The sequence below is a fragment of the Pogoniulus pusillus genome, chromosome 2 (genome assembly GCF_015220805.1).
Source record: "Pogoniulus pusillus isolate bPogPus1 chromosome 2, bPogPus1.pri, whole genome shotgun sequence".
Lineage (NCBI taxonomy): Eukaryota > Metazoa > Chordata > Aves > Piciformes > Lybiidae > Pogoniulus > Pogoniulus pusillus.
In genome coordinates this window covers 41,499,764-41,520,309 of record NC_087265.1, presented here as the reverse complement: position 1 = coordinate 41,520,309, position 20,546 = coordinate 41,499,764, and the positions used below count along the sequence as shown (strand labels likewise).

At 46.1% G+C, this 20,546-nt stretch overlaps 1 protein-coding gene across 5 annotated transcripts in view; it reads right to left on the bottom strand.

The window, feature by feature from the left end:
* Positions 1-20,546, bottom strand: part of WIPF1 (WAS/WASL interacting protein family member 1) — a 73,269-nt gene that overhangs the window by 28,711 nt on the left and 24,012 nt on the right. For all 5 annotated transcript variants that reach the window (XM_064162345.1, XM_064162352.1, XM_064162334.1 and 2 more), the window contains exon 2: positions 17,150-17,263. The gene's annotated coding sequence lies outside the window, so the exon portion shown is untranslated. The remainder of the gene's footprint in view (positions 1-17,149; positions 17,264-20,546) is intronic.

Below are 20,546 nucleotides of genomic sequence, written 5' to 3'. Positions count from 1 at the left end.
TGGGGAACTGCATCCTCACAAACTTGGCAGTGCCTGACTTGGGGATGCAATGTTACCCTGCTGCAGTCAGGGGCCAAAAAGGAGAGAGGAGGAAAGCAAGAGCCTGGAGGTCTCTAGCAGGAGTGGACAGGGGCAGTTCTTGAGGAAGAAGCACACATCAAGGCAGAATCAAAGTCAGCATTTTTCCAGCCCTCCTTAGGCTGCAGAGAGATGATAGATTTCTTTGGTTTGATTTAGAGATATTCTTTTCAATAAATTGCAGAGTTCTAACATGTTACCTCTTACAACAGCATAAGTGAGCTATGTGAAAAGAGCAGATGCTGAGAGGCTAGTGAGGAGTAGTGAGACAAAGCTGGTGAGACGCCTGGAACACAGCCCTGCAAGGAAAGGCTGAGGGAGCTGGGGGTGTGCAGCCTGGAGAAGAGAAGGCTCAGAGGTGACCTCATTGCTGTCTACAACTACCTGAAGGGAGGTTGTAGCCAGGTGGGGTTGGTCTCTTCTGCCAGGCAAGCAGCAACAGAAGAAGGGGACACAGTCTCAAGTTGTGGCAGGGCAGGTCTAGGCTGGATGTTAGGAGGAAGTTGTTGCCAGAGAGAGTGATTGGCATTGGAATGGGCTGCCCAGGGAGGTGGTGGAGTCACCATCCCTGGAGATGTTCAAGAAAAGCCTGGATGAGGCACTTAGTGCCATGGTTTAGTTGATTGGACAGGGCTGGGTGCTAGGTTGGACTGAATGACCTTGGAGGTCTGTTCCAACCTGGTTGATTCTATGATTCTAAATACCCACAGCAGCAAATGAAGCTTAAGACTAGATGGAAAATAAAAAAGAGAGGATACTACAATGTGCTTTCACATCTCTGCCTGTGTTGTCCCATGCACTTGTGCCCTGCCAAAAGTGCAGCATCTCCATCTTCCTCTGTTCTTCCTGCTCATGTCCATCCCAGTGACCCTGCAGGCAGCACTGGCTGCAGTTCACACTACACAACTCCCTCCAAGTCTTAAAACTCCCTAAGCACTTTCAGCATGCTTCTTAAAATCACAGGAAAACAATAACAAAGCAGGGTACTGTGGGGTGTCAGTGATAAGGGAACTATCAGATCACTAAGCCAGCACAGGACTCTGTGGTGCCAAGAGCAGTAACAGCCAGATGTACTCATGGTCCATGAGAAGTTGCATCCAGTTGACAAACCTCATTTGTCAAAGGCAACCAGAAGCTATGTGGCAAAAATCCAGTGGTGTTTCATCCATGGAAAATTACAGCTCAGAAATAGGCCACTACAGTGCTAGAATTTTGGGTTAATCCAAGTATTTGAAACAGGTTTTGTTGGGTTTTAGGTGTTTTTTTCAGTGACATATTGTTCAAGACAGGCAGAGGATTAGAGGCAATGGCTAGCTTGGGAGGACTGTCTCCAGCCACTAGCTGGAAAAAAGTAGCAAAGGTTTTGGACAGTTTAGGTGTTTGGATGCTTGACTTGAGAAAAGCTGATAATGTAAGACCAAATATGCTACAGCAGAAAGTCTCTTAGACTCACTAAACCCAGAAATTGCTTCCATCCAGTCCATGCTCCTGTAATTTCTTTCAGATGGTGCTTTCAGAGGAGATGTATGGAAATATTCCTGCCTACTCGCTCTGAGAGTTGGCTCACACCCTCTGCCACAATGAAACTGCTTGAGGAGTGGAACCTCAACCCTGTAAATGATGCCAGGAGCAAAATACCTACATCAGGCACTGCGAGAGAGCCTCACCGGTGTCCTAACACATGCATGTGTATGTCACTCCTCAGCAAAAGGCTGGGGCCAAGGGCAGCAGAGAAATCTACAGTTGCTGGGCTAAAGAAAGGAGGACACAACTTGAGATACTGCAGGCTCCTACAGCTTACTCCCCTCTCCTGCCTTCCTGTCAGGAAGGGAAGGAAAAGAAAAGAGGGAAAGGAAGGGAAGGAAAAGAAAAGAGGGAAAGGAAGGGAAGGAAAAGAAAAGAGGGAAAGGAAGGGAAGGAAAAGAAAAGAGGGAAAGGAAGGGAAGGAAAAGAAAAGAGGGAAAGGAAGGGAAGGAAAAGAAAAGAGGGAAAGGAAGGGAAGGAAAAGAAAAGAGGGAAAGGAAGGGAAGGAAAAGAAAAGAGGGAAAGGAAGGGAAGGAAAAGAAAAGAGGGAAAGGAAGGGAAGGAAAAGAAAAGAGGGAAAGGAAGGGAAGGAAAAGAAAAGAGGGAAAGGAAGGGAAGGAAAAGAAAAGAGGGAAAGGAAGGGAAGGAAAAGAAAAGAGGGAAAGGAAGGGAAGGAAAAGAAAAGAGGGAAAGGAAGGGAAGGAAAAGAAAAGAGGGAAAGGAAGGGAAGGAAAAGAAAAGAGGGAAAGGAAGGGAAGGAAAAGAAAAGAGGGAAAGGAAGGGAAGGAAAAGAAAAGAGGGAAAGGAAGGGAAGGAAAAGAAAAGAGGGAAAGGAAGGGAAGGAAAAGAAAAGAGCCCTTCACCCAACCCCTTCACAACAGAAAACCCAACAAACAGCTCTAACCTCTCTTCTAGGCAGAAGCGACAGTTAAGGGCTGAGCTGGCTGTGCCTGAGCTCTTACTCCAGCTGTCCAGAGTGCAGCTGCCTGCAATACTCAATCATCTACCATCCAAGGCAGCCTTTGGTTAACCTGAACGTTTGAAAGGACACACAGGGCTGTGTTATCCTAGACATGCTGCCCAACACAGCCAACAAGGGATTCACACAGGCTGGGGGTGACCTCAGCATGCAGCCCTAAAGAAAGGATCTTTGTTTTGGTGCTCGGGAGAGGTCGTAGGCACAACCTCTTTCACATAATGTCTACGTTATCTGGGGCAACAAGGACCTGTCTCTCTCCATCTTGTTCCCGCACCTGTTCCTCCCTGTGAACATTTTGTCTTCACAAAATACTGTTCCTGACACACAGCCCAAGAGCTTCTTCCCAGTGGGGCTGCTCCCGTGCGGATGCTCAGCAGCATACACATTGCTGCACAGCTCTCTCCCCAGAACAGCAGCCTTTGTGAGCTGTAAGAACTGTTAGCAGGGTGAACAGCCTAGGCCAGAAAGTAAGGATCTGCGAGTATTGCCTGCAGGTTAGTCAGTCCTAAATCAGAACAAAGCCATTCCATTAAGCTGGAAGAAGACCTGAACAAAAGGGCATTTTCTACACTTCCATTATTGTCCCAACACAGCACTGCTAAGCTCTCTGACCAGTCAGGATCCATCATCCATGGCCTGAGGGTGGCAGGCAGGCAGCCTGCACAGAGACTGAGGCAGAGGACAGGATGGTTTGTTTCCTGCACCCCACACCTGGTGACCCAGAAGCAGAAAGGCACAGGCTGGCCCTTGGAGCCTCCAGCTTGTCACCACAGGGAAAAGGAAAAGAAAAAAGATACTGGAATGTGTCCAGAGAAGGGCAATGAAACTGGTGAGAGGCTGGAGCACAGCCCTGCGAGGAGAGGCTGAGGATGCTGGGGATGTGCAGCCTGCAGAAGAGAAGGCTCAGGGGTGACCTCATTGCTGAAGGGAGGCTGTAGCCAGGTGGGGATTGGTCTCTTCTGCCAGGCAAGCAGCAACAGAACAAGGGGACACAGTCTCAAGTTGTGCTGGGGGAGGTATAGGCTGGATGTTAGGAGGAAGTTCTTGCCAGAGAGAGTGATTGGCATTGGAATGGGCTGCCCAGGGAGGTGGTGGAGTCACCGTCCCTGGAGGTGTTCAAGAACAGACTGCCTGAGGCACTTAGTGCCATGGTCTAGTTGACTGGATAGGGCTGTGTGCCAGGTTGGCCTGGATGATCTTGGAGGTCCCTTCCAACCTGGTTGATTCTGTGATTCTGAGTGTGTTGATATCAGCATCCCTGCCTTTTGCCTTTCCACCTACTGCTCCGTGTTGGTGTTTTTTAAGGATGTTAGTAGTCTATTTGTTTGTTCTTTTTATCATGCCACCCATTCTGCCATTTGAATTGAATCGACATCAGTCTGGAGGACTCTTTTTTTCCCTCCTCCTCTCCACTGTTTTATAAAAGTGGCATAACTGGCCAACAAGTATCAGAAATTAGCCTGAATGTTTGTTTTTTTTTGGCACCTGTGTGGCCGTAACTTTCAGCCAGTATAAGTCATGGGAATCAAATCTGGTGAGTGAGCCCTGAGATTTTGCTGGTGGAAATCCACTGACCACAGCTGCCCACTAGGTTGCTGTGGGTCCCTCCACAACAGTGATTATAAGGAGAGGAGCTTCTTTTCACAAATCCTGGGGCTGTGATGAAAAGAGCCTGTTTGGACCAACAAGTTACATCAAGGGAACTCTAGGACAACTTGCATCACATCTGCTCCATACCCAGGGCAGTAAATTGATAACATTGTGACCTGTGTAACACCCTTGCTGAAACTGTCTTAATTCACCTTGCCCTTCTGACCAACAGGACAACATGGAGGTGCTCAATAAAAGCCTGGATGAGGCATTCAGTGCCATGGTCTAGTTGATGGGCCAGGGCTGGGTGATAGGTTGGACTCGCTGATCGTGGAGGTCTCTCCAACCTGGTTGATTCTATTCTATCCTATGAGGGCGAGTTGAAAGCATTCACTGTAATGAAGGCATACAGAAAATTACCAAGGATTTCATACACCATCAAATTATTCTCCTTCTCAATAGTTGTAGGTTTAGAATTCAGTCAGCTTCAACATTCAAATAGGTTTTTTAAAGTGTTTTCTTCATCACAATCATCTAAGATTTACTAAGCCTGCAGTGAACTGTAACTGGTTTACTAAACTAGCATTATAAATTACCTACCTCTAAAGGGAAATCTGATGTATATAAGGGCCAGACATATGGAATTAATTTAAAACACTATTTCCCAATCCCTCTTTCTTGCAAATATTGCAACACTTCTGTAAGAACACTGAAGAGGTACAGTTCACAGAGATTGGTTCAAATTTCACATCAAAAGCCCCAACAAAAAACTAAGTGGCCTGGGCAGTCAGCAGAGAAAGAGCAACTGCACATGGAAGGGTGCATTAGATTCTTTACAGCCCAGGTGTCGACATGAATTAGAGAGGGATCTGAGTACCTGTCGTTAAAGGAGCAATCAAAGACTGATATGGCCTGGAGTGTGGGAAAACCAAACCAAAACCCAGCCCCAGATCTGCATAACGTAAGCCAGCTTGCTCCACCAAAGACAGTTCAGGAAAACAAATACCACCTCAGAGCCTGGTTACCAGCAATAAAAGTCTCAGCTCAGTGTGGCAAGCTCTCATGCAAATCAGTTTTGGGAGACCCAGGCAAGCAGGTCTGGGAGAGATTGTAATTAAAAAGAAAAAAAAATATTTTCTGTTCCAAAAGTTAATTTTGGGCGATTTGAGGCTGCAAAGTGCTGAGACTCCAAACTGCCACTAAAACGAGTGGAGACGGAGAGTCTGATTTTAGTCTAGTAAGAGTTCATGGAAAGGCTTTGGCCAGATTTCAGATGGGGCTGGATGAAACCTGTTGTACCTTATGACTTTGCTGAAAGTGTTTGAATGATCATAGAATCACAGAATCAACCAGGCTGGAAGTGATCTCCAAGACCATCCAGTCCAACCTAGCACTCAGCCCTATCCAGTCAACTAGACCATGGCACTAAGTGCCTCATCCAGGCTTTTCTTGAAGATCTCCAGGGACGGTGCCTCCACTACCTCCCTGGGCAGCCCATTCCAACGCCAATCACTCTCTCTGGGAACAACTTCCTCCTAACATCCAGCCTAGACCTCCCCTGGCACAACTTGAGACTGTGTCCCCTTGTTCTGTTGCTGGTTGCCTGGCAAAAGAGACCAACCCCCACCTGGCTACAGCCTCCCTTCAGGTAGTTGTAGACAGCAAGGAGATCACCCCTGTGCCTCCTCTTCTCCAGGCTAAACAACCCCAGCTCCCTCAGCCTCTCCTCATAGGGTTTGTGTTCCAGGCCTTTCATGATGTGGATGATCAGATTGAAGTTTAAGAAGAGAACCTCCTGCAAAGTCTTCTACATTCCCTGTTATGTAGAGATTTGCACTGTAGCTTAGGGCTAGCCACTGAACCAGATAACTTGTGAGGTGCACTGAATCATATTTGTGCATCAGCAGTCAATCTGAGGAATGTCACAGTCAGCAGTCAAGGTTGGCAGTGGCTCCTGAGACACCATCTTTTGGATGCAGCAGGCTGGTGGAGTAAGGACCACAGTCACGGACTACACACAGATGCCACCACTTGTGTTCAGCACTGCAGCATCTTGCTTCACAAACACGGGGAGAGCAACCACCTATACTGTCATGTCTCTCAAAGGACCATCACCTTCTGTGCTGGTTTGAGCCTAGCAGGGACATTTTAGTGAGAAGAATTAGATTACAGGCTGTGAAAAGGAACCAATGGTGATGCCTACTCCACTCATAGGCTTGCTGAGATGTATTAAAACAAGAACATAAATATAGATAATGCACAGTTGCTCACTCTCGGGCTCTGGCTGCATGCACTTCTCTAACCTGCTGTCTAACTAATCCATCTGCTTCCTACCTGCCCATGCCAACTCTCCAAACTCTCCTTGAACGTAAGGCAAAGTCTGGGATAAGGTAGAGGGGTGGAAGGGAGGTGGAAGGGTGGTTGGGAGCCCCTCCTGGGGACTCTGGTTTCTGGGAGGGCTGCTGTGTTTCTGTATTACTTTTTAACTTGAATATTTTTGTCTATAGCTGTATAGACTGTAAATATCTGCTTGCACATTGTGCTAAGCTGTAAATAGAAAGCTTTGTTCTAATTTCCAAATTGTCTGAGTGTAGTCTGGGTAATTTCTTAAGTGTGGAGGGGCAGGTAACACCCAAACCATCACACCTATTGAAAAACTTCCTGCAACTTTCCTCCTGTGCCCTGCTCACAGATTACAAATTGAAGAGAAACTCCCAGACTAACTAGATACTAAATGAGGACTCCTCCTGCATATGACTTGTATCTCCTATGTTGGGAAGCCTCTGATACCCAGTGTAAAAAGAAATAAAATAGGATTTGAACTTTCATTTAAACGCTTATTTCAGTAACATGGGCAGGGTTATGTTCTTTGTAGACCCTGTTGGACTGTTACAGAACAATCAATTTTTTCTGAGTCACCTGCCCAAAGGAATTACTACAAGAGAGTCAATGGCATCCTGGCCTGTAACAGGAACAATGTGGCCAGTAGGACAAGGGAGGTTATTCTTCCCTTGTACTTGACACTGGTCAGGCCATACCTTGAGTGCTGTGTCCAGTTCTGGGCTCCTCAATTCAAGAGAGATGTTGAGATACTGGAATGTGTCCAGAGAAGGGCGATGAAGCTGGTGAGGGGCCTGGAACACAGCCCTGTGAGGAGAGGCTGAGGGAGCTGGGGGTGTGCAGCCTGGAGAAGAGGAGGCTCAGGGGGGACCTCATTGCTGTCTACAACTACCTGAAGGGAGGCTGTAGCCAGGTGGAGCTTGGTCTCCTCTCCCAGGCAACCAGCAAGAGAACAAGGGGACACAGTCTCAAGTTGTGCCAGGGGAAGTATAGGCTGGATGTTAGGAGGAAGTTCTTGATAGAAAGAGTGATTTGCATTGGAATGGGCTGCCCAGGGAGGTGGTGGAGTCACCATCACTGGAGGTGTTCAAGCAAAGCCTGGCTGAGGCACTTAAGTGCCATGGTCTATTTGACTGGATAGGTCTGGGTGCTAGGTTGGCCTGGATGATCTTGAAGGTCTCTTCCAACCTGGTTGATTCTATGACAAAGTGTCCATTTGCACAAACAATCAAAGCAACTGGCAGCTGCTGTTCTTGCCTGCTTAGAAGAGTTTGGCTAGCTGTGTAGTTCATACTGCATCTCAGAAAGCTCTCAGGTTGGCTGCTATGTTTTCAGTAATTATACTGAAAGGTTCTCAGAAAAAAAAAAAAGTACAGAAGAGATTTTAGGATCAGGATGGAAATAATAAAAAGAAGAGGGAAAAAAGAAGGCAAGAAGCAACCTGATTCATAGAATCAGCCAGGTTGGAAGAGACCTCCAAGATCATCCAGTCCAACCTAGCACCCAGCCCTATCCAGTCAACTAGACCATGGCACTTAAGTGCCTCAGCCAGGCTTTGCTTGAAGACCCCCAGGGGCGGTGCCTCCACCACCTCCCTGGGCAGCCCATTCCAATGCCAATCACTCTCTCTGTGAAGAACTTCTTCCCAATATCCAGCCTATACCTACCCTGGCACAACTTGATACTGTGTCCCCTTGTTCTATTGCTGGTTGCCTGGCAGAAGAGGCCACCCCCCACCTGGCTACAATGCCCCTTCAGGTAGTTGTAGACAGTAATAAGATCACTCCTGAGCCTCCTTTTCTCCAGGCTAAAGAGGCCCTGCTCCCTCAACCTCTCCTCAGCAAACAAACTCTCTTCCCCAAGCTCTTTTTTGTGTTGGAGCCAACTTTAGTTCACCCTAGACTACGTAGTTACTGTGGTCAAAAAGGTCATCTTTTCAAAAGGATCTACAAAACCTTAGACACTGCACCCAAAGGAATTAAAAAAAAAACAAACCCAAAGCCAAGGTAAATTAAGGATAAGAGATCAATTTTAACCTTAAATATACTAGCATGCATATTTTGGTTTGAAATGAATGAATTTAAAAACAACAAAGGAAAAAAAGCAGCAGTGTTACTTTGGACACATTGTTTCACATGTGAATTTCCATGATCACCTCATATCCTGGCAGTACTGGCAGCTGATGTCTTGTTCTAATCCATATAAAAACACATGCAAAATGTTAGATGCCTGCACCACCAGATTACTTGTCCAGCTGGAATACAGCAAAAACCTTCTACTGCAACTTGTTTTACTGAATTATAGAATCAGTCAGGGTTGGAAGGGACCACAAGGATCAGCCAGTTCCAACCCCTCTGCCGTAAGCAGGGACACCCTACCCTGGAGCAGGCTGCCCACAGCCTCATCCAGCCTGGCCTTAGGCACCTCCAGGGATGGAGCCTCAACCACCTCCCTGGGAAACCCATTCCAGGCTCTCACCACTCTCATGCTGAACAACTTCCTCCTCACGTCCAGTCTGAATTTCCCCACCTCCAGCTTTGCTCCATTCCCCCTAGTCCTGTCACTCCCTGATACCCTGAAAACTCCCTCCCCAGCTTTTTTGTAGGCCCCCTTCAGATACTGAAAGGCCACAGTAAGGTCACCTGGGAGCCTCCCCTTCTCCAGACTGAACAGCCCCAACTTTTTCAGTCTGTCCTCATAGCAGAGGTGCTGCAGCCCTCTGATCATCCTCATAGCAGAAACAGATAGAGGAAGGAAATACCTTATTGCTATTAAAAACTGTCCAATAAGATAACTAACCCCTTATATTTAGATGGCTTATATAACCCTAACAGATCAGATAACCATTAAGCAAATTAGGTTGGAGGTTGCCATTATCTTGGTTCTTTGTATCATATATAAAATCTACTAAACCAGACCATCTTTTTTCCTCTGTTTTAAAAACCAGATTTTATAGCATGTTTATATTAACTGCATTAATTCACTGCCTTTATTACCACTGCAAGGAAAGCTTAATTTTAAAAGGTTAGTATTTTAATAAAGTAAAAAAATATATGTATCAGCTCTCTTCAGCTGATAGGAGTTGCCATAGTTTCACTCCAGACATACAAAGTCTTATAGCAGAGGAAGATATGGTCCCAAAGCAGTAATGCAAAACCATATGATAAATGATGGGTGCCAGCTCTGATGATGAAGCTCTAAGGATACAGCTGACTATTATCAGGGAAGACAAAGAATTCTCTTCCACCTCTGATACGGACTCACTGAATTGACCCCATGCCTTATTCTGAGCTGGCAAGAACTTCACTGCCTCCAAGACAAGTTCCTTGATGAAACACTACTACCAAGTGGGAATACATATAGAAACTCTGCAGGTGATCTCCTGCTTTAGAACTACTTCTTTGGAAGGTCAGGGCAGTCACCAAACCACTAATTTGCTCTGGAGCTGAAGTGACATTGCCTCTGAAACAGAGGCCAGTGAGAGAGATAGGTGCAGAAGCAAAGGCAGGAGGGTGCTTAGAGACACTCTCATACTTTGGCCAGCATGGAGATGAGCTCCACATCAGCCCTGTGATTTGAAACCACGTGAGGGCCAGGTAGAACTGGTGGACTGGTGTTTAGTGAGACCCTCAGGCAAGAAGCCTGATGTCCTAGTGGCTGCTGCCTCAGAGATGGAGTAGTAGAACCACAGAGCTGAAACTCTGCTTCTCTCCATCTAGCTCACCTCTTTGCAAAGCCCTAAAAATACAAACCACAGTGCACTGAATGCCTCTCCTTATGTAACTGGAGAGACCTTAGCCTTCAGCTTTGGAGTCTGCATGTGTGCATGTCACCCTGGTGCTCATGTACTGTTCCTATCACTGACAATTTCCATTTGGTCCAAACTGGAAAACATCCTGAGTAAGTCAAGGATGATTTTTTCTGTTAAGTATTTCCAGTGCTGCCTTTTGGCAAGAAAAAATGTCAAAAGTCACTTGGAAATGAAAGGTGCAGTTAAGGACTGTTCCAATTCTTTAATAAAAAAAGCTGCCAAAATGCAAGAAGTAAAATACAGGCAATACTAATTCTCTTCATATTTATACTGCAAGAAGCTTAGCTAAGATCAACCACAACCTGGAGTGCTGTGTCCAGTTCTGGAGCCCCCATTACAAGAAAGATGTGGAGATGCTGGAGCGTGTCCAGAGAAGGGCCACTGGGTTGATCAGAGAGCTGCAGCAGCTCTCCGATGAGGACAGACTGAAAGAGTTGGGGCTGTTCAGTCTGGAGAAGAGGAGGCTCCAAGGTGACCTTACTGTGGCCTTCCAGTAACTGAAGGGGGTCTACAAAAAAGCTGGGGAGGGAGTTTTCAGGGTATCAGGGAGTGACAGGACTAGGGGGAATGGAGCAAAGCTGGAGGTGGGGAGAGTCAGACTGGACATGAGGAGGAAGTTGTTCAGCATGAGAGTGGTGAGAGCCTGGAATGGGCTGCCCAGGGAGGTGGTTGAGGCCCCATCCCTGAAGGTGTCTAAGGCCAGGCTGGATGAGGCTGTGGGCAGCCTGCTCCAGGGTAGGGTGTCCCTGCTTACGGCAGAGGGGTTGGAACTGGCTGATCCTTGTGGTCCCTTCCAACCCTGACTGATTCTGTGATTCATTGTCTAGTTGAAAGCTTTGTAATTCTAATTTCTGAAGTTTTAATGTATGAAATAGTCTTCCCAACTCATCCTGGCAATTATCAAGTATGTGTGAAGGTACAAATTCTGTTCTGCATCAGTCTGCTCTTCTTTCAGACTTCAAGAAATTCTAAGGTTAGAGACTCAGTTCAGAAATGCAGATTCCCTGTTCTGCCTTTGAGAGGCATTAGAATTGGCATGTATTGGTATACTACAAGATTTAATCATGTGGGTCTAGGATTAAAAAATGAAAGAGAGAAGCAGGAATCAAATGCTCTATCCTGTCACAGTTGGAGACACGAAGAGATGTCTATTGCAATAAAGATTAGAAGAAAATTAAGAGTTTTAATTCACCAAAAAAAGAAATTTGACTACTCCATTCTCAGGACTGCAAACTTCTGCAGAGCCTCCATTTGCTTTAGGTACTCTAAATGTATTTTAAAAGACTATTTTAGAACTTTCTAGTCTCTGAAATTTACACTTTGTGCTGAATTCACTTTCAGCTTTTAGAAGGGGGTAGGGGAAAGTTTTGATAAACTAATGGTTAGAAAAGCTTTTCACTAAAGAAATCCTGAAAAACACTAACTGCAATTATTAAGTTTGACATCCAGGCAGAAATTTCCCAACTCAGGCATAAAAATCTTCTTGGTAGAGGCTGATTTTTTTCCCTAGCTTTGCGAGTGATCTGCAGTGGTGCTGCTAACCCAGCGCAGGGCTCTTACTGCCTTGACCATCACCTGGTTCCAGGAGGGACGTGGGGCAAGTTGGTGCCACTGAGCACACAAGCAAAGAGGCCCAAAGTCCTGTAAAGGGGACTAGCTTAGAGCATGGCACAAATCAAACCAAAAGCAACCAAGGACAACAAAGTGAAAACGCCCTTCTGCTTTCCTCCACGTCTCCGATTACAGACATCTTTGCTCCAGTTTCTTTCTCTTTGGAAACAACTTTTTACAGCTGCACGTAGCAAGGACTTAGCTAGTGAGTGAAGAAGAGAAGCTGGAAAGAATGATTATTAATGGAGATGCTGCCAAAAAAATAGGCAGGGCAAAGTGTTTTGTGGCTTAGCACAAGAACTTGCTGATCTTCCTCTACACAAAGAGAAGATAGGTCCTATGTTACTGTGCTAGTTTGAGCCTAGCTGGGATATTTTGGTGAGAAGAATTAGATTATAGGCTGTGAAGAGGAAACAATGCTCATGTCAACTTCACTCATAGGCTTGCTGAGATGTATAAAAACAAGAACATAAATATAGATAATATAATTGCTCTCTGGCTGCATGCACTTATCTTCCTAACTTGCTGTCTAACTAATCCATGTGCTTCCTAACTCCCCTGGCCAATTCTACAAACTCACCTTGAATGTAAGGCAAAGTCTGGGATAAGGTAGAGGAGTTGGAAGGGTGGTTGGGAGCCCCTCCTAGAGACTCTGGTTTCTGGGAGGGCTGTTGTGTTTCTGTGTTACTTTTTAACTTGTATATTTCTGTCTCTAGCTGTATAGATTGTAAATACCTGCTTGTGTATTGTGCTAAGCTGTAAATAGAAAGCTTCATTCTAATTTCCAGCTCAGCTGAAGTCTAGTCTAGGTGACTTTCTTAAGTGTGTGTGGGGCAGGTAACACCCAAACCATCACAGCTACCTTCCTGAGAACAAACACAACACAGCTGCACTGCCTACTGCAGCAACCTGGGCTAGACCCCAAGGAAACTTGCAGCATCCCTCACTTTCTGCTTATGAAGGTGTTTCATACACATTAAAAGAGCAAGTTTGCCTGAGTCCCTGTTAATTAAAAGAAAGAGATGCCATTCACCTAGTTGTATTTCTATCTCCAACCATCTTCCATGACCTTCAATGACCAAGTCTTTCCATGCAGCAAGTGCAGCAAAAGGCAATGTGTTACGTGGGTGCCTTCCCTGAAGGGCTCAGGTTTACCAGGAAACTGACATCATATATGAGGCTGTATCTTGATGACTGCATAGCTCATCTCCCTGCTCAGTCAGACCAATGGACAAACTAGGCAGGTGAACGTGCTAGAGGGACAAATCCACACCTTGCCTGAGCTCAGTGGGAGCTGCAGGCCATTGCTTGAGGCAGCTGCTCTGTGGCCAGCCATGGCTCCTGGTTTCTGCCAGCCTTTTGGACACACCACATCTCTGCGTTAGCTGGCAGCTCCGAGACAGACTGCTCCACGGGGAGCAGCTGACTTTTGATGGCAATTTGCCTCCATGCAAAACAGCAGGTCTAACTGAGCTCCTGCTAACATTCTGAATGCAGCTTTTTGCACGGGGAGTAGTAGTTTGGCACTGCTTAATCTAGGAACAAACAGCACAAAACCCCACTGCGTATGGCATGCCACTGCCACGACGCAGCACACCCACAAACCCAAAAGCACCCACATACCATCATTCAACCCTTGCATTTCCTCTTTAGAACATACTTCATTGGCAAGTCTTCTTAGTCCATAACCCTCCCCAAATTTGTCCTCTCTCCTGCTGATCTACCAAAAGCTGAGGAGAAAAGAAATTGGTCACTACAGGCTGGAGTGCTCAGTGGAGGTGCCCTGAAAAAGCAGGTATTAGAGGGTGGCAACTGATTTCCCCTTTAATTTCTTTGTAGTAAGTGTGGTCACAGTTGTTAAATCCTAGTTAAAGTTAGATCAAACTAGTTGAAGAGTTTGCTAGCTTGCATGGGCAAAACCAAACTGTCTTATTTTAAGTAGGCTTGAAGACTAAGCTTATCAAGTGGCAGACTGAAACGCAACAGAGACAGTTGAGAGGTCTGCTGGTTTCCTCGTTTGGCAAGAGTTTAGTGAGAACTGTAGAGTGGAGCACCTCTCCTATGGGGGTGGGCTGTAAGAGCTGAGGCTGTTTAGAAGGCTCCAGAGAGACCTTAGAGGAGCCTTCCAGGACATGAAGGGGACTAGAGGAGAGCTGGGGAGGGACTTTTTAGAAGGCTTTGGAGTGATCGGATGGTGAGACAATGGAAGAGATTGCCCAAGGAGGTTGTGGATACTCCCTCCCTGGAGGTGTCTGAGGTCAGGCTGGATGAGGCCTTGAGCAAGCTGGTCTGGTGGAAGGTGCCATAGAATCAGTCAGGGTTGGAAGGGACCACAAGGATCATCCAGTTCCAATCCCCCTGCCGTGGACAGGGACACCCTAACCTAGATCAGGATGGCCAGAGCCTCATCCAGCCTGGCCTTAAACATCTCCAGGATGGGGCCTCAATAACCTCCCTGGGCAACCCATTCCAGGCTCTCACCACTCTGTCCTGCCCATGGCAAGGGATTTTGAACTAGTTGATCTTTAAAGGTCTTTCAACCTAAACCATTTTATGAATCTATGAGCTTACATCTCTGCTTCCAGAACCACAGCTGATAACTAAATGGAGAGTTAAGAACCAATTCAAGTCTGAGGCAATAAACTTCCAGATGAAAAAGAAACTTTTTCTGAACTCAGGAAGCTGTTGTATGTGGCTCAAACCTGGAGCTGAAAGTAAGCTTTGCATTAGTTTTATTGGGTTCTAAGACATTTCTCACACTAAATCTACTTTTCTCTCTTAAGCTGCAGTCCTGATGACTGGCAGCCCTCAAACAAGTGCTGCTGCAAGGATCACTTTTTTCTCCTGTATCTGCCAGTGCCCTTGTAAATAGGCTGACTCACAAAGGGCTGGGTTACAGGTGGTGCTTGTCCAGCCAGAGAAAAAGCTCAGCTTGTGCATGGAAGGGGAACAGAAGCACCAGGGCTGCTTTGTGACCAAAATCTGAGCTTTGCAGCCAAATGCAGATCCAGCTGAGCTTTGATCCACCAAAATCTCCTCCTAGGAAACGCTGTTCAATGCAAACCCAACTGCTTTTGCACAGCCAGCATGAGCTGTAAGTTTGTCATTAGTACTAGAGTTTTAAAATGAATTATAAAAATAAGCTTTCTTTTCTGTCTTCCCACAAGTTTTCACCTGAAGCAGCAGCACAGCTCCCTCTTATACCAGGAGCAGACCTGGTCATTACCTTGCCACCTGATAATGGTAATAACTTAATGCTTTCCACAGTGCACAGAGTATGAACTTCTTTTATCTCTTCACTGCCAAATCAGAGAAGCAAAATCTACTCAGGAAACACAGGAAGAGCATGTCAGTTCCCCTACCTGAAAAACACTGCACTACAGGAATGACAATTTTAGCAAGCCTTTTATTTTCCCTATCTGCATGTCTCCCTCCTTCAACAGACCATCTTTTCTAACCCACAGCACCCAAACGAGTGTGGTATGTTCATCTCACATTCATTTTTGATCCTCTAATGTGGAATAACTCTCGTCCTGGCAGTAGTTCATCACGGTCAGTATGAATTGCAGAGCCCTGAATTAAGGGAGATGCTGATCTGTTCCTATGGCTAGCTCTTCCTTCTCACATCTCCCAAGCCTGGAACCCAGATTTCTGCAGACCATGGCTTCCAAACTAAGTGTGCTGCTGAAACCATACCAAAGCAGCAATTCACATGGACCAGCGACAAACTCTATCAAGAAGCAGCCCAGAATGGGTTTGTGCTCATGTGTAGAGAGAATCAAATTCACAAGCGCCTCTATGACCTCCCAGCATCAGTTTTTACCTGGCCACTAATCACAAAGAAGCTGCAGTCAGAGCCTGCACAAGTCTCTGCTGCAATGGAAAGAAAAGTAAACTTGCTGTTAATTCTTTGATTCTGATTCTGTTGGACTGGATGATCTTGGGAGGTCTCTTCCAACCTGGTTCATTCTATGATTCACTATGACTCTCAATGGACCTTTTCATTCTGTTTCTGTTCATTCCCAAGCTCTGCACATTGCAGCCTTCCTTATGAAGCTTCCAAGTGTAACAGGGTTCTACACTTTGGCCACAACCACCCCAAGCAGAGCTACAGGCTGGGGACAGAGTGGCTGGAAAGCAGCCAGGAAGAAAGAGACCTGGGGATGCTGGTAGATAGTAGCTGAAGATGAGCCAGCAGTGTGCCCAGGTGGCCAGGAGAGCCAATGGCATCCTGGCCTGCATCAGGAACAGTGTGGCCAGTAGGACAAGGGAGGTTATTCTGTCCCTGTACTCAGCACCACTAAGTCCACACCTTGAGTCCTGTGTCCAGTTCTGGGATCCTCAATTCAAGAGAGATGTTGAGATACTGGAATGTGTCCAGAGAAGGGTGACAAAGCTGGTGAGGGGCCTGGAACACAGCCCTGTGAGGAGAGGCTGAGAGAGCTGGGGGTGTGCAGCCTGGAGAAGAGGAGGCTCAGGGGGGACCTCATTGCTGTCTACAACTACCTGAAGGGAGGCTGTAGCCAGGTGGGGGTTGGTCTCTTCTCCCAGGCAAGCAGCAACGCAACAAGGGGACACAGTCTCAAGTTGTGCCAGGGGAGGTCTAGGCTGGGTGTTAGGAGGAAGTTCTTGCCAGAGAGAGTGATTGGCATTGGAATGGGCTGCCCAGGGAGGTGGTGGAGTCACTGTCCCTGGAGGTGTTCAAGCAAAGCCTGGATGAGGCACTTAGTGCCATGGTCTAGTTGATTGGACAGGGCTGGGTGCTAGGTTGGACTGGATGATTTTGGAGGTCTCTTCCAACCTGGTTGATTCTGTGACTCTAAGTTTGCAAATAGAGCAGGGAAAATTTCAGCTTACTGAAAATGAAATTCACAGAAATACATAAAACATACCATTGCTTTGCACACTTCAGTGTTTTCACTATGATTGATAGGTTGGACTGGTCAATCTTGGAGGTCTCTTCCAAGAGAAGATTCTATGATTCTATATACTGCCTCAGAACTTGTCTGTAAACTGGCACTGCCATTAATCCTGCTCTGGAGGAGAATGACTCCTATATTGCCACGCTGCAGATCAAGACAGGAGACAGCACTCTGCTTTCCAACTGCTACAGGCCAGGAATCCCATGCACTGCACGTTCCCTGTATTGCTGCTCACACAGTGACTCTTCCCCCACTCCCATCCCTCTCCCACTGCAAACCCCAAGAGCTCTGTACCTCGTCACCAGCAGGAAGGATGCTTGTGCAGAACAGGAGGCCTGGCAAATTCAGTCCAGAATACACTTGCTGAAGTTAACTAGATTGCAATAACATTTCCCAGGTTGCACATTCCTGCAAGAAGGGAAGAAAAACAACCCAGTTATTAACTGCCAAACCAAAGTGTTAGGGATCACAGAGCCTACCTCCATATGCAGGAGAAATTTTGCCTAAGAAAATGGCTGCATGTAAAGGGGAACTTGCTTCCATCTAAAGAGGAATCAGAACAGGAAAACACACTGACTGTGCTCTCTATATCAGTTCCTAAAGCCAAAGAGCCCAATTTGTTCTTAACCAAACTGAAGGTAATTCCCCTGACTACAGCACCCCATAGTAAAAGCCAATATACACTGTGGAATGAAAAGCCTGCCCATGTGTGGCTGGATGGGGTGGTAAGGCTGAACTGAGTTGCCCACTGCTCCTCTTAACAGCACCACGTTTTGCTGGCCAGCTTTGTAATGAGGTTTCTGTAGTTTAGGCTAGAGAAGAATCCATGCTAGAGCTAAAACAAATCAGCTAAACAATTTCCTTCAATCTCTGGATTCTTTAAGCAGCTAATTACAGAAATGATTTGCAGAACTTGCATTTGGGGGTGGGGAGGGGAAAGGAAAGGGAAGCAATTAAGGTCCCAGCAAAAGATATCCTTCTCCACTTGATGTATTAAGTATTAAAACAAAATAATGTCCTTAACATTCCAGTCTATTTAAAATAAAAGAATAGTAAAAGTCCAGCATTTTATGGATTTACTTCTATTTAGAGATCAGTCTTGAGACTCCAAGCCCTGAAACACACAAAGGAATCCTGCTATAAACTCTCTGAAGTTGGCCTATGCAGTTCAGGTTTGCATTAGTTGATGTTGCACATCTTCACTCCTGCATTCCCTGACAATTCTGTGCCACAGGTCTAAGTACACAGCAGACACAATGCAGCAGAGCAATTTTGGGGGAGCAAAACTGCCCAGGGTTTTAAGTGGAATTCTGAGTGTTTTTTTTTTCTCTGTGTGTGCAGAATTCAGGACATTTAAAACTCTCTTTCATCTAAATTTGAGTCTCTCTCAAACTGACAAACATTTACAGTAATACTTACCCTAGGGAAAGAAACCAAGAGAATTTTTTTTTTTTTAATCATACAGAAAAAAAAAAGAATTTTTCTCCCATAAATGCTGTGAACATGTGCAAACACATACACTCAGTCTACCTTGCTTCTCAAGTTCAGTAGAACAGGAAGGTTTTTTTGGTGAGCACAGAATTAGCTACCCTCCAGTTCCATTTTTTATTCTTTTTTTTTTTCCTGTTTCCTTCAGTCTCATTCTAATCCACATTTATTTCCTTTTGCTTCATAGAATCAACCACCTTGGAACAGACCTTCAAGATCATCCAGTCCAACCTAGCACCCAGCCCTATCCAGTCAACCAGACCATGGCACCAAGTGCCTCAGCCAGGCTTTGCTTGAACACCTCCAGGGATGGTGACTCCACCACCTCCCTGGGCAGCCCATTCCAATGCCAAATCACTCTCTCTGGCAAGAACTTCCTCCTAACATCCAGCCTAGACCACCCCTAGCACAACTTGAGACTGTGTCCCCTTCTTCTGTTGCTGGTTGCCTGGCAGAAGACATCAACCCCCACCTGGCTACAGCCTCCCTTCAGGCAGTTGTAGACAGCAATGAGGTCACCCCTGAGCCTCCTCTTCTCCAGGCTAAACACCCCCAGCTCCCTCAGCCTCTCCTCATAGGGTTTGTGTTCCAAGCCCCTCAGCAGCTTTGTTGCCCTTCTCTGGACACATTCCAGCATCTCAACATCTCTCTTGAATTGAGGAGCCCAGAACTGGACACAGCACTCAAGGTGTGGCCTGACCAGTGCTGAGTCCAGGGGAAAAATAACTTCCTTTGTCCTACTGGCCACACTGCTCCTGATCCAGGCCTGCAGTCTTCATTCCCCTTCCTCTTTTTGCCAAATTCCTTTTTAGTTTGGTAGGGAAAGAAAGACTCTTTCCCTGCTTTTCATAGTGCAGGCTGCTGGAATGAACCCATTCAGAAGTTTCCCTCTCCTGCTCTTCTCCTCTTTAGACTTGGTTGCCTGTGCTTACTTCTGGTGGAAGAGTAGAAGTGTTAGGCTTTATTTAGGTAAGTGTATCAGTTTAGGTTTTAATTACTTTTCAAATACCTGGCACAAACCTCTGCATGGAGGCTCAAATAGATTATTTACAAGCCATTATAGCTATCTTAAATCAACTTCTAATCTGTTCAAGATGAACTGCCACAAAGCTGGATTAGGCTGAAATGAAAATGTCTTCAGCTGGGTTTAACTAAGTTGCATTTAAATCACATTCTTAAACAGAGTTGAGTTTCACAGCACTCTGCTGAAGGTTATAAACCCTAACAAAGCAGAACAGCTAATGTGGAGTAACTTTGGCTCCCTGCAAAACTTGCCAGGTTAACAGAAGGAGCCCAGCTAAGACCAGAGCTTTCTTCCACACAGAACTCCAAAACTCACAATGTGAAAGCAAGCTCTGCAAGGCTACCAAGTGTGAGCCACGGAGCTGTTGACTGCTCAGAAACAAGACCCTGCTGTTCCCAAATCGTCAAGATGCTCAGTATCCTGCAGCAGAGCCAGACCCAGCATACATCTCCCCACACAGCAGGAGGTGAGGACTTCCCCCTGGTGCAGCTTGGTCCTTCCTCAGTGCTTGTGTTCATTTTATGTAGATGTTTTTATGCTAAGACCAGGAAGAACACTGCAGACAGTAAGAGAGCACTGCAACTTCGTCTTTTTTTCTACAGAATCAGAGAAATCTCTTTAAAATAATACTTGTGAAGTTTGGACACATTAAGAATATTTGCCTGACACTCAAATCTCTGCTTCTAATGTCTGGCATGCCCTTGGTATGGCATCTGTCATTCCCAACAGCTGCATTGCATGCTAGATCACTGTCACTACCACTGCCCAAAAGCCTCTCTGTCTCACAAGCTGTGACTTTGTCTAGTGAGAGAGGGAGTCTGCACCAAGCAAGTGCCTTTGCCCGCAGCTGCCATGACCTGAGCATCCTGCACAGCCACCACCTCCTCTTCCCCCCACACTCCTGCAGTGCCACGTGTGCCCCCACATGCTGCCATCTAGTTTTAGTTCAGATTTGGTGCAGCGCTGCTACCATATTCTACATTTTATCACCCAGAAGTTAGTTTTCTTGGTAACTTTCACTTCAGCTTTGCATTCAAAAGGATTACTCAATCACAACTGCCCAGTAATTACAAGTGATGAATGCATTTTGGTGCAGGAATATGAAAACAAGCATACCATTGAACAGCCTCACTCTGAGAGGTCCCAAGTTCTCCAGCACCAGACTGGAGTTGTTTCATT